The sequence below is a fragment of the Mustela putorius genome, unplaced genomic scaffold (genome assembly GCF_011764305.1).
Source record: "Mustela putorius furo isolate JIRA1106 unplaced genomic scaffold, ASM1176430v1.1 tig00000407_pilon_pilon_pilon, whole genome shotgun sequence".
NCBI classification, from domain to species: Eukaryota; Metazoa; Chordata; class Mammalia; order Carnivora; family Mustelidae; genus Mustela; species Mustela putorius.
This window is the reverse complement of record NW_025421373.1, coordinates 15247401-15260483: the sequence shown is the minus strand read 5'-3', so window position 1 is coordinate 15260483 and position 13083 is coordinate 15247401.

The window sequence follows — 13083 nt, the reverse complement described above, 5'->3', positions numbered from 1 at the left end:
TCCTGGGATCGAGTCCCACATCGGGCTCCTTGCTCAGCGGGGAGCCTGCTTCTCCCTCTGCCTCTGCTGCCACTCTGCCTGCTTGTGCTCTCTCTCTCTCTCTGACAAATACACAAATAAAATCTTTAAAAATAAAAAAAGGAAAGGAAAATAGCCTTAAAAAAAAAAAAAAAAGCAGATCTTAACGATTCTCATCACAAGAGAAAAAATCCTAACACATGCGGTGGTGGATATTAACTAAATGTAATGTGATCATTTTGCAATATACACATCTATCAAATTATTATCTTGTACACCTGAAACTCATGCAACATTATATGTCGATTATATCTCAGTTGAAAATAAACTCAACGTTTATTAGCAAATACAGGCTATAAGTAAGAATTCTCTGGAGAATGCAGTGCTATTACGGTTTCAATGATCTCAGCCTTTTTTTTTCTAGGCAGAAACAGGAAGTCACCATGCAGTGGTGATTCGCTGCTCTCACTTGTTCTGTGAAGGGCTTCCCAAGTGGATTCCATTTGCCACATAGATATAAGATCAGTGGGTGAGGGCAAAGGGCACAGTAAGATCTCGCGTTCTCCCTTTATGGCTTAGCAGCGGTTTCTTCCACTGATGGAAGCAACATTCTGGGGAAGAAGTGATGAAGTTCTAGAACCTAGGTGAGGTTCAGTGGGCTGAGGTCCGGAGCCGATGACCGAGAAAGAATTCTTGAGACATCTTTGGTGCAAAATGGTGGTTTATTAAAGCACGGGGACAGGACCCGTGGGCAGGAAGAGCTGCTGCCCCGGGTTTTGAGGGATGGCAGGTTATATACCTTGCCGTTGGGCGGGTGTGAAGGGAAGGGAGATTCTTGGTGGGGTGTTAGGATCCTGCTATCATTTACATTCCCTTCTACCTCAGCCTCCTCCAGTTTATGGTGGGGAGGGAGACATTAGGGCTTCAGAACCTGAGAGTTATTTGCCTCTGGAAATTTGTGCTATTGATAAGGTAACCTCCCTGTTTGTAGATCTCTAGGACATCTGTAGAGCAAGGGAGATTCCTGTCCTGCAGGATTGTGATCTCTGCAAGTTAACTATTTATCGTTTCATGGCAGTCAGGGGTTCCTGTGCTACACATATTACGGAGGGGAGCGGGTGGAGAGGGGGTACAAGGTGCCAGCTTTTGCTCTGTCCTCAGTCAGCCTCCTTCATGCTCCCTCATCAGAAGCATGCGATGGGCCCAAGGAGGTCAGAGCATGTGAGGAAAAGGATTCACGTTCTCACCTGAACTGCCGAAACGGGAGTTCAGCAAATCTCTCAGAGTGACCTGCCCAAACCCACTGGCAGGCACGGCGCCAACTGTTACTAAAAAAAAACAAAAACAAAAACAAAAAAGCCTCAGCTGAAGGACAGGATTCTTCCCCACTGATGACTCAGGCTTGATAACAGAGCCTCGGTGTCTGGGCAGGGAGGTGGATTCTTTCTACCTCCATGTGTGGTTGCGAGCTCCAGCTCTCAAGACCCCGCCGCTCCAGTTGGAGCGTCTGAGCCTGGTTGTGACCCAGGAGAGCCGTCACTGTGGAACCAAGCAAAGCACAGAGCATTTCCGGAAGCTGCCCTCTGCGTCTGGGCCAGTCATCCTTCGGACTCCGCAGTACTGGGAAAGGTTCGTGAGGACAGAAGCCATGTCTAGCGTGTCCCCAGCTACACTGCTGGTGCTTAGCCAGTGTCTGGTACTCAGACAGTCCTCCGTGGATACTCGACCCATCAAGTTGCTAATAAAGGCTACAGGCTCTGGGATGCAGTAATAACATGTGGGAGCCAGTGCAGCAGCTGTGCTGGGAGACTGCGATCTCTCTATCTGGTCTTTGGGAAGCAGGAATGCTCTGCTTTGCACTGACTTCTCAGACTGTTCAGATGGAAGAGAGACAGAGAGAGGTCTTGAGAAGGAAATACTCTCGTTGTGATGAATAAAGGTAAATTAACTTGCAATCCATTGATTGGAAAAATAAAAGAAATCTGACTGTATTTACATTCTAAGCCGGTGGAGCCAGTCTCACTGGTTGCATAAGATAGCATTTCAGATATTAGAATCCTGTGGCTCTCAGACCTTCTGATTCCCTGAGAGGACATGCCCAAACAAGGCTTGTTTCAACTGGGTTTGCCCTTCACACAGCCACACTAATTTCCTTACCTTAGAAATAACTCCTCATTCCAAAATGGGCTCAAGTTACTCTATAGGGGTAAAAATATTTATCCCAGCATGTCTAGCTCCCCAAACCAAATCCCCAAATCAGGCCAATTTTCCCATATTTTAGGCTGAGAAATCAGAGGCCATGAAGACACAGCAAATATACTGTCTGGGACTAATATACTCACAATAACCATTATGTACATTGTTCCAATAAAATGCAAGTTGTAATAGTCTTGCATGAGTTTTTATGGAGTTAAAAATTCCTGTTTATAACATGCACATGGAACTTACAAACTGTATGTGATTCTGTCTTTTGTCAACTAAACCTTCCTGAAATACTATGAAATACTTAAAAACGATGTCAGTATTCAATTTATTACTGTAAGTTGAATTAAATTTTAAAAGGAGTATTATTTTTTTAATAGCTAATGTTGATCTTTGATTTCCTTTTTTTTTTTTTTTTTTGTGGTGCATTATATGGTAGAGACAGTGCTGGATTGTTTTGATCAGACCTTGCTTGCAGTCCTTCTCCAGAATGTTGGATTGTTTATCTGTAAGGGGAGATAGGAAAACCTAGCTCAAAAAGATGGTGCAGCCAGAGAAGGAGATGTGACTCCCGAAGGAAGAATGGCCTGTCTCTGAGAAGAATGGTGACTTGCAGTGACCAAATCTGACCCCCTCTTGCTGGTTGAGAGCGTGGAGATGGGGCAGGGTAGGACTGAAGCCCATGCACGTGGCAGCCTTTGGGAGCTGGAAAAAGGCAAAGAAACTGATCCTCTTCCAGAGTCTCCAGAAGAAACACAGCCTTGGACACACCTTAATGTTAAGCCAGTGACACTCGTCTCAGGCCTCTGAATTTCCAGATCTTTAAGGTAACCACTTTGTGTTGTTCTAAGTCATTAAAAAAATAAAAAATATTGTCTTGAGGATTTATTATAAAACACAGTGCTTGACACCTAAGAGGTGCCTAGTAATTATTAGTTGTGTTCTGAGTAAAATTGGATTCTGGCTTGTTTAAGGGAAGAAAGATGTCTGAGGTGAGGGTGTTCTCCCCAGCTTGACTCTTGCCCTCTGATTCCTAACACTTGAGTTCCTGTGAGACAGTTACAACCTGGCCTCAGTTCTACTGCGCAGAGTTGGGAAGGGTCTGCCTTGTGCTTCAGAAAGAGTAGCTAAGGGGAGAGCATTGTCCTCACAAGACCCGGGTGGTGACTCTGGGGGCAGTCACCAACAGAGCAGAGCATGTCTGTGACCCTCAGAGGAGCAGCTTCATGTGGGTCATTGGTAGCTGAGGCAGCAAAGGGCAGCAGGAAGAAGGCCAGAGCACAAATCGTCTGTCCCTGAGCTCAGCTGGGATAATACCCTTGGGGCCGGGGCGGGGGGGGGGGAGGTGTTGTCACACAGAATAAAAGTAAAACCTGACCATAAGTTTGGTAGAATCACATGATCTCTCCATTGAGCATCAAAATAATGCATCCATACCTTTTAGGTATGTACCTTTACTTATTCCACAGCAAGAAAACAGCTTCTGTTTCCTTAATTTGCAGTGGGCTGGAAAGAAGTTTGAGAAAATATCACCCTCTATCCTCCCCTTATCCTTTCTTTATCAAGAACATCCCAGAAGACCTAGAAGGGAAGAGTTAGAGACAGAGAACACAATAGCAAAGGATAGAGTACAGCAATGGTTCTTTGAGATAAGGGAGCCTGTAATACTTTTCTTTTTATTTGTTTTCCCTCTGCTTTCACTTTCACCAAGCCTGCTTCCCCAAGGCCATAGCTGAAGATCAATGTCATAAATGGTATTGGTTTTCCTTTGTTATCAGGAAGGAGTGGTGTCAGATCACTGAAGTTGACGTCTACCATGATCATCCCTGATATATTGAATTATTGGCCCCAATTCTTTGTCCTTCCCTTTAGCCACATGTGACTTTGCAGTTCCTGCCACAAAAGCAGAATGTGTTGCCCTTCCCTTTGACTTTGGACTTGACCCCATGATTTACTTTGGCAAAGTAGCAGATGTAAAAAATGCTTGCATGGTAAGGCTGCACCTTTTACACTCTGTTATTGGAGAAGAATCCTCCACGCTGGGTAGCTTCTCCCTCCAGTCTGGGTCGCAGAATGAAAACACACAGAGAAAAGATATGAACTGGCCAGACCTACAGCTTGAATGGTGCTTCTCTGCTGACCCCTTTCTTTTTCTTTTTCTTTTTTTTAATTTTTATTTATTTATTTGACAGACAGAAATCACAAGTAGGCGGAGAGGCAGGCAGAGAGAGAGGAGGAAGCAGGCTCTCCGCCGAGCAAAGAGCCCGATGCGGGGCTTGATCCCAGGACCCTGGGATCATGACCTGAGCCGAAGGCAGAGGCTTTAACCCACTGAGCCACCCAGGCACCCCTGCTGACCCCTTTCTAAATCAGCTAACTGCTGGTTAGCCTGTGGACACATAAACAGATAAAGGACTGCTGTCATAAATCACTGAAGTCTGGGGTGATTTTGTTACACAGTGCTAGCTGACTAATATACAACACTTCTGGTGGAAGGGAGGTAGAGAGAAAGGAAAACTTTTTGAGAGGGATTATCTGTCACAGGGAGGAGAAGAAAAAAAGTCATGGGGCCAGGGTGACAAGGAGGCTATAAGAAAAAAAGATAAATCTGGAGGATGAGAAAAAATAAAATCAGAGCATTACCACCCCTAGGAATCTGGGTGTTGGGTATAGGAGAACTCTGTACAATATTTGCACTTTTCTGGAAACCTAAAACTTGTCTAAATTTAAAGAATATTTTTAACAATTAGAAATGTAGATTTTCTTTCCCCGCAAAGACTTTTTTTAAATTTTTTTGCTTTGATTTCCCTTCCTTCCTTCCTTCCTTCCTTCCTTCCTTCCTTCCTTCTCTTTCCTTAAGGCTTGGACATTCCAGTTCACTCACCTCTCTTTGAAATAGTGTATTTGATTTCTCTTCCTGCTCTTCATCTGCTCCCGTGTCACCTGTTGTCATCCTAGTACACGTGATCAGTTTTCCTGTTCTGTGATTTGTGGGTGTGGGTAGCGCGCCACCCTGGGCAGGGCCAGCCAGACCAGGTCAGGGCGGCCAACCTACCACTGTCTCAGCCACTCAAACTTTGTCACCTTAAAGACTGTATCTTGTTTCCTTTCAGCAAAGATTGTTTCTTTGAGGAACTGTGAAAACAACCCAGCATTCTCATCGTAAGCACTAAAAAAAATCTTAGAAATTAAGAACATCATAGCAGGAACTCTGATGGCCTACAACTCTTATTTTAAAGATGAAGGCCAGAGGACGCCCCGATGGCTCAATGGGTTAAAGCCTCTGCCTTCGACTCAGGTCATGATCTCGGGGTCTTGGGATCGAACCTTGCACCAGGCTCTCTGCTCAGCAGGGAGCCTGCTTCTTCCTCTCTCTCTGCCTGCCTCTCTGCCCACTTGTGTGATTTCTGTCTGTCAAATAAATAAATAACATCATTAAAAAAATGAGGGCCAGAAAAAAATAAACAGGGTAAAGCTCAAAATCAGGTTTCCTCATTCAGACATGATATGTGCAGCTCATTACACGAACTTGTTAGAGAAATAATGACCCAGATCAACTGCATTCATATCAGAAAATGGTTATTAATTAGCTATCTTGGGCAAAGCACTTAGCTAGATGCTGGAGGCAAAAGAAACACGAGCCAGAAACTGTATCTGCTCCCAGGGAGCTTCCAGTCTAGGGATGGGTAGGAAATAACACCCATATGTGGAATAGATAGACCATAAGCCAGAATAATGTATGTGCCAGAAGTAGTATAAGGGTGTGAGGAAGGGGACATTACATCCAACTGAGGCTATCAAGGAGGATTCATGGAGGGGGTTTCATTTGCGGTAGACTTGGAAGGATGGCTGATCTTGGTAGATGGAGTTGGGGGTGGAGGTGGGGACCCGGCAAGACATTGGGACCAAAGAGCACAAGCCACGTCATAAATGTGGAAAAGGATAGACTGCGTTTGAGGAAAAACAAATCACCAAGTTTGGGAAGAAGATTCTTCAATGGACTAGAAGAGTACCATGGAGGGCTTTCAGTAGTATTTAATTGTAAGGAATAAGGGATGCCCAATTTGTACCACTGGGAGTGAAGAGGTGGGGCTTTCCCGGGCTTGATGTTTTTCACTACAGAGCGGTAAGGTCAGAGCCACACTTTCCTTCCGGCGTGGGAACGCAGGTGTTCTATGAGGACACCGGGCTTCAGTGGAATGAGAACACCATAGCCAGTGGCATGATGAGGGACGAGGTATGCAACAAGATGAGGGGGCGGCTGGGAGGGTCAGGAAACTACAGATAGGAGGCTCATTTGTCTGGAATATTCTCCTATGCTGAGCAGCAAGAGACTCCTTGAGGAAATCAAATTGGTATAATAGATACAAAATTCCAAAGGGAGGGCTAGAATAAGTTGCAGATTTTCAGAGGAAAGGCTCAAACACTAGTTTCATAATTCTAAAAATACCCACCTCGTAATAAGGGTGTCATGGTCAGTTTTGTGTGTCAATAGAACGAGACTACAGTCCCCAGTCATGCAATCAAACACAAATCTAGGTGTCGCTGAGAAGGTCTTTTGTAGGTATAATTAAAATCCAAAGTCAGGGACGCCTGCGGGGTGCAGATGAGTAAGCATCCGACTCTTGGTTTTGGCTTAGACCATGATCCCAGGGTGGTGAGATCAAACCCTACGCAGAAGCTTGGAGTCCGCTTGAGATTCTCTTTCCCTCTCCTTCTGCCCTTCCTGCTCATGCTCTCTCTCTCTCTCTCTCTCTCTCTCTCTCATATTAAAAAAGAAGTCTCTGGGGAAAAAAATCCAATCCAAAGTCATTTGATTTCCAGCGAGAATATCTAGGTAAGCCATGCGGGCCTGATTGAGTCAACTCAAGATGAAAAGCTTTAAGAGCAGAGCTGAGGTTTCCTGGAAGAAAAAGAAGTTTCACTTGTGGGATACAGCATTGGCTGCTGCCAGAGATTTCCAGCCTGCCCTTCTGGATGGCCTGCCCTCTGGATTTGCCTCCACGATCATGTAAGTCAGTGTTTGCAATACATTTCTTAATATATATCCTAATGGGTGTTTCTCGGGTTGAACGCTGATGGATGGAATGAGTTGGAAGAGGGGCACTCAAAGACAATTTAGTGAGGAGAATTCCTTTGGACAGAGGTGGGCTTTGACCACCTTACTTCAGCTCAGGTGGGGCTGTGGTGGGACCCCCATGATTTCCAGGTGCTCCATGAAGTTGGGGGTAGCACGGACCCATAGCAATGGTTGAGGCTGAGAGTTGGTGAGCTTGCTCCCTTAGCTGAGGAGCCCCCAAAGCCAGGATGGAGACTTGCAAGTAAAGACATGAATGAAGCATACGCTGACATTTGCTTCCTAGCGAAAACTGACTAACATGATCACATGTGGGTTTTCTCACAAGTCATACATCCATAAAAATAGAAAGCCCAAAAAAGGGACAACAGGGACAAAATTTTGTTGGCAAGCAGCGATCTTCCAAAGCTTCTATTTAGGTAAGTCCCTCTTTCCTATCGGGGAGGGGAGAGTAGATGAGGATGGAGAGCCCAGGAGCATGAGACAGACATCCCCTCCACATGCCATCCCTCCACCTCAGCAAGGGCTACGCCATTTTTGTGTTATCTTTCTGGGTTTCACAAGGACCAATGTTTAAAAAAGACACAGACACAGCTGGATTAAAACACCTATCAGTTAAGCTCCCACATTCATAATCTCCTAATAACAATACTTCAGAGGTTTTTTGTTTTTCTTTTTTTAAAGATTTTATTTATTTATTTGACAGACAGAAAGCACAAGTAGGCAGAGAGACAGGCAGAGAGAGAGAGGGAAGCAGCCTCCCTCTGTGGGGCTCGATCCCAGGACCCGGAGATCATGACCTGAGCTGAAGGCAGAGGCTTAACCCACTGAGCCACCCAGGTGCCCCCAAAGGTTTTTTGTTTTTTTTTTTAAACATAAATTCAGCAAAGTACAATCAGTTCATCAAAGTACAACCATAGAAAGTTAACCGTCATAACAGACACTAGCTCTGCCCGGGTTTAAACAGACAAGGGACTGATTGCAATGATACGGTGCAACTTGGAGACCTTCAGGGAAGGCTAAGAAAACAGGATTGGAAAATGGATGGAAACCAAAGAGGCTTGCTGATCAGAAGGGGCCTGACATGCCCCCTGCACACGTGCAAGGCCTGTGGCTTGCATTACTGCTCTTGAACACACTTACAGGCTTCGGCCCCCAGAAAATGGATGATGCGGCCACTATCAGAGAGACTTCTCTCCTTGTCTTGCTTCTTGGCACTAACCTCAGGTTCAAAGACCCAGGTGGGTGCATCTGACAGGCTTTAATCCAGGTCCCATGCTTTCTCCTGGTTAGGTGATCTGGGAAAGTAACTATCTACTGTTCTCATCTGATTGTGGGAGGAAAAGAATTCATGGGGAGTTCCCTAAATATGGGAAAGAGGTCCACACGCTAAGAAGGGAAGAGAAAAAGCAACAAATGTGCACTACAACAATTTGTAGCAGTAGAGCAAATAACCAAATGTTTTCGGGTATTAAAATAGGCCATAGCGAACCCCACAGTTTCATATTCTATAGTGCTTTCATTATTAGCTGGAGACATCAAACACAAAGGTCAGCCTATCAGGAATTAAAGCCCAGGGCTGCCTGGATGGCTCAGTCTGTTAAGCATCTGCCTCTTGATTTCGGCTCAGGTCCAGATCTCAGGGTCGTCCACCCACTCTCTCTAAAATAAATAAATATTTACATTAAAAAAAAAAAAAAGAAAGAAAACCACAAAACAAAATGTTACTACAACAATAAATCTTGGTCCCAACTAGGAAAATCAAGAAAACAAGAAATACTGAAATTTCTTGGTCCCAATTGAAATTTACTGGTCCCAATCTAGAAAACAAGAAATACTGAAATTCTCATGATCATTGCATCATATTTTTTCTACTTTTTAAACTGGAAGCATTCAGTATGTGGATACAGTAATTTAATATCCTTTTCTCTGTTCAGAAATTGAGCCTCAAGCCAATATTTTTGAAAAGGTTTTTAAATTATTTATTTATTTGACAGACAGATCACAAGCAGGCAGAGAGGCAGGCAGAGAGAGAGAACTGAGGAGGAAGCAGGCTCACTGAGTAGAGAGCCCCATGTGGGGCTCGATCCCAAGATCCTGGGATCGTGACCTGAACCGAAGGCAGAGGCTTTAACCCACTGAGCCACGCAGGCGCCCCAGGACTCTTGTTTTGAGAATAAGGGTATTCTGGAATATAACCAGTTATTATTTTATTTTTTTTTAATGATTTATTTGAGAGAGAGAGAATGTGCATGTGCCCACACAAGTAAGGGGCGGGAAAGGGCAGAGGGCAAGGTGAACCTTTCATGCAGACTCCCCACTGAGCAAGGAGCACAGCTTGACTCGGGGTGTGATCTTATGACCCATGAGACCGTGACCTGAGCAGAAACCAAAAGCTGGATGCTTAACTGACTGAGCCGTCCAGACGCCCCAAACAGCTACTATTTTAAAACAACTTTTGCATAGTAGTATTTCGTTTGCTCCATTGGAAACACTGAGAGTTGGAGCTCCCTGCACTCTCCCCACGTAAACCCATCAATCCTGGACAGGACGTGTCTGCATGCATCAGAGTTATTTTCGAAAATATATCTTTAAACACATATGTGAATTGGCATTCTATATTCTTGATTATGTGTTTTATTTGCCTGTACTTTTTCAGGCCACTGTAGTTGGAACTGGCATTCTGAGTCTATCATAATAAGCATCATAAACTTGGTTGACATTGAGTGTACTTCTGGTTAAAGGTATGGTTCCTCTACTTGCTACTATTCTCTTTGTCTAAAATAAATGACAATTATTCCCCCTCTCCATCTCCAAGTCCGGCTGACACCTATTAGTTCCTCAAACTCAGCTGAGTCACACTTGTCTTTTGTTTTTTTCTTCAAACCGGAAAGGTTTATGTGTGTCTCAGAACCTTCGTACTTACTGTCCTGGGAACACCCAAAGCTGCATCGGGCTGGTCCTTCTGATCATTTTGCAGCTCCACTGTCACAAGAAATGACTGTTTTCCTCACCACCTCCTGTGTCACGATCCTCTTCCCAGCCAATAATATTCTATCCTATTCTCCTGCTTTATTTGCTTAATAGTATTCTATCTGGAAACATTTCAGCTTATTTATGAATTAATTTATAAATTTTCTTACGTATTTCTCTGGCTCCTTCCTACCTTTAATATTGTGCTTTATAATTAAAAACCTGTTTGGGATCTGTGTCCCATTTCTGGCACAGAGCGCCTAAAGCCCTTGGAATATCCTAAGTGCTGAGAGTGGTGAAGGTATCATTCCTATCAAACCCCTCTCAACCACCCCTGAGTTTATGTTGATGAGGTAAATTTTGGAAAGCTCCTAAGGGTGCTGCTGGCTGGCTGTCAGGGCAACCAATGTTGTGTTTAGAGGACTGGAACTTTCAGTTCCCCTACCCGACCTGCCTCCCAGACCCCCAGACAGGGGAGAGGGGGTGGAGATTGAATTCAATCAATCATGCCTAAGAAATGAAGCTTCCGTCAACCCCTAAAAGGACAGGGTTTGGAGAGCTTCTTGGGTGGAGAACAAGAACCCACCCAGTGCTGGGAGGAGGGCGCGCTCCAAACACCATGGGGACAGAAGCTCTTATACCTGAGACACTTCTGGATCTTGCCCTGCGGATCTCTTCATTTGGCCATTTTTTGTTATCCTTAAAATCCCTTGTAATAAGCCGATAATCATCAGTCAGTAAACCGGTTTCCTGAGTTTTGTGAGTTGCTCTATTAATGAAACCTGAGCGGGTGCCGTAGGCATCTCTGACGCATCGGTGGTGGGTCAGCAGCACAGGCAATAAGCAGGACTTGTGACTGGGATCTCAAATGGTTTGAGAGGGGGATAGACTCCTGAGACGGAGCTTTGAACCTGTCAGATCAGATGCTATCTCCAGGTAGACAGTGTCAGAATTGAGTTAAATTGCAGGATGTCTAGTGGCTGTCAAAGAACTACTTAATGTGTGGGAAACCCACATGTCTGGGGTCAGAAGTGAAGGAGAGTTTGAGTACTGAAGAGGAGAGGAAACACATAGGAGTGTGTTTTTCCTTAGACCACCCCACTAGAAAGAAAGCTCTACGGGAATGAGGACTTGGCTTGTCCGGTTTCCACCTGTTAACCCTGTAGAATGGGAATCTTGAGCAAGAAAGGTGCCTTTCTGAGAAAAATGCCAACACTGAGGAAATGACTCTTCAAAGTTGGGAGAGCACTATGATAGTAAAGACATCAACTGACCTCTTGGATCCAGTTATCCTTGAAATAAAATCAAGCTCCTGGATTTTTCATTATGTGAACAAATCGATTAAGCTTGTTTATGTTAGTTTCTGTTCTTTGCAACCAAAAGAGTATTGACTGATACATCAGTAAATGGAATCTCCAATTTAAATCAACCTGCAACCAGTCAGGGTTTAAAGGGAGTGTCTTGACATAAAATCCCACGCCTGGTAGGAAGAGTTCTGTGATTACTCAGCCACCAAGCAGCCCCCAGACCCCCAGAAGCCACATATAGGAAAGTGACTGTAGTTCAGCTCCCTGGCTGGGGACTCTTCCCCAGGGAAGACTCGGTTCCTGCCTATCTTTTAGTCCTTTGCTCCATATTCCTTGTAGATAGAATCCAGAAATTCTTTTTTATTTTATTTTATTTTTAAAATTGTTTTAGAGAGAGAGAAAGGGAGAGCATGTGAGCAGGGAGGAGAAGCAGAGAAAGAGGGAGAGAGAGATTATCTCAAGCAGGCTTCATGCCTGATGCAAGGCTCAGTGTCGTGACCCCGAGAAGATGACCTGAGCCAAAATCAAGAGTTGGACACTCAATCAACAGAGCCTTCCAGGTTCCCCAGGATCCAGAAATTCTTTCTGGGAAGGCTGAAACCAAGTAAAGATAATGGGATTGTCCCATCATGATTGATTTAAGATGTGTGCAATTCTGCCTAATGAAATATGAGAAGAAGTCTAGGGAGGCTTCTGGAAAAGTTGTCTTTGCTCTTCCAAAGGGATTTGGGGAAGGATCCCCTTTTTTTCCTTCCTCCAGCCTTTGGATATTGTTGGGTGAGGACATGCTTAGACCTGTTGCAACCATCTTATGATGGGACTAAAGCCAACCAAAGCCATGGGGTTAGAGGAGCAAAACCATGGCAAGACTGGTACACAGTGGCCACATAGCTCTTGCTCCTTGTATACTACAATGTTTTTACACGGAGCTGTGGGAACCTCTGAGGCTCTCTTTCATACACCCTGACACCTATTGTGGTGTCAGGATAGGGTTGGTTCTGTTTTCTTCCCAGGCACTTCCTCATGCGACTGTTCCAACATGTTTTCTTTCAAAAATCTATGGACCAATAACAGACACTAATTTTTATATTTAATGTGTTCCTTCCCTCCCCTGGGATATATATAAATTCTTCCAAGAATTCTTCCTTCTTCCCCCAAAGTGTTCCTTAGGCGGGAGTGGGACAGGACTTTAGGCCCTACAGCTCAGCAATCATGTGGGGGATAGGGGGAGGGAAGGCAATGCCAGTCTCCTCTTCCTGTGAACAACCTCAAATTTTTATTTAATCTGGGAGTAATAGAGAGAGAACCACCTCTTCTAGGGGGTGAGAAGAAATTGTCCTCTCCCTAGAATCCTGAATTCCTCTCTGGACTGATGTCTCTTGACCTCTCTCTCTTCCTACCCTCACCACCCCATCTTCTTTTCCATTATGGAGGTAGAGCAGGTGGTAGTTGATGGTGGAAAGGTTTTCTTTCACCAGTTCGACAACCCTTTGTAGGTTGTCGATC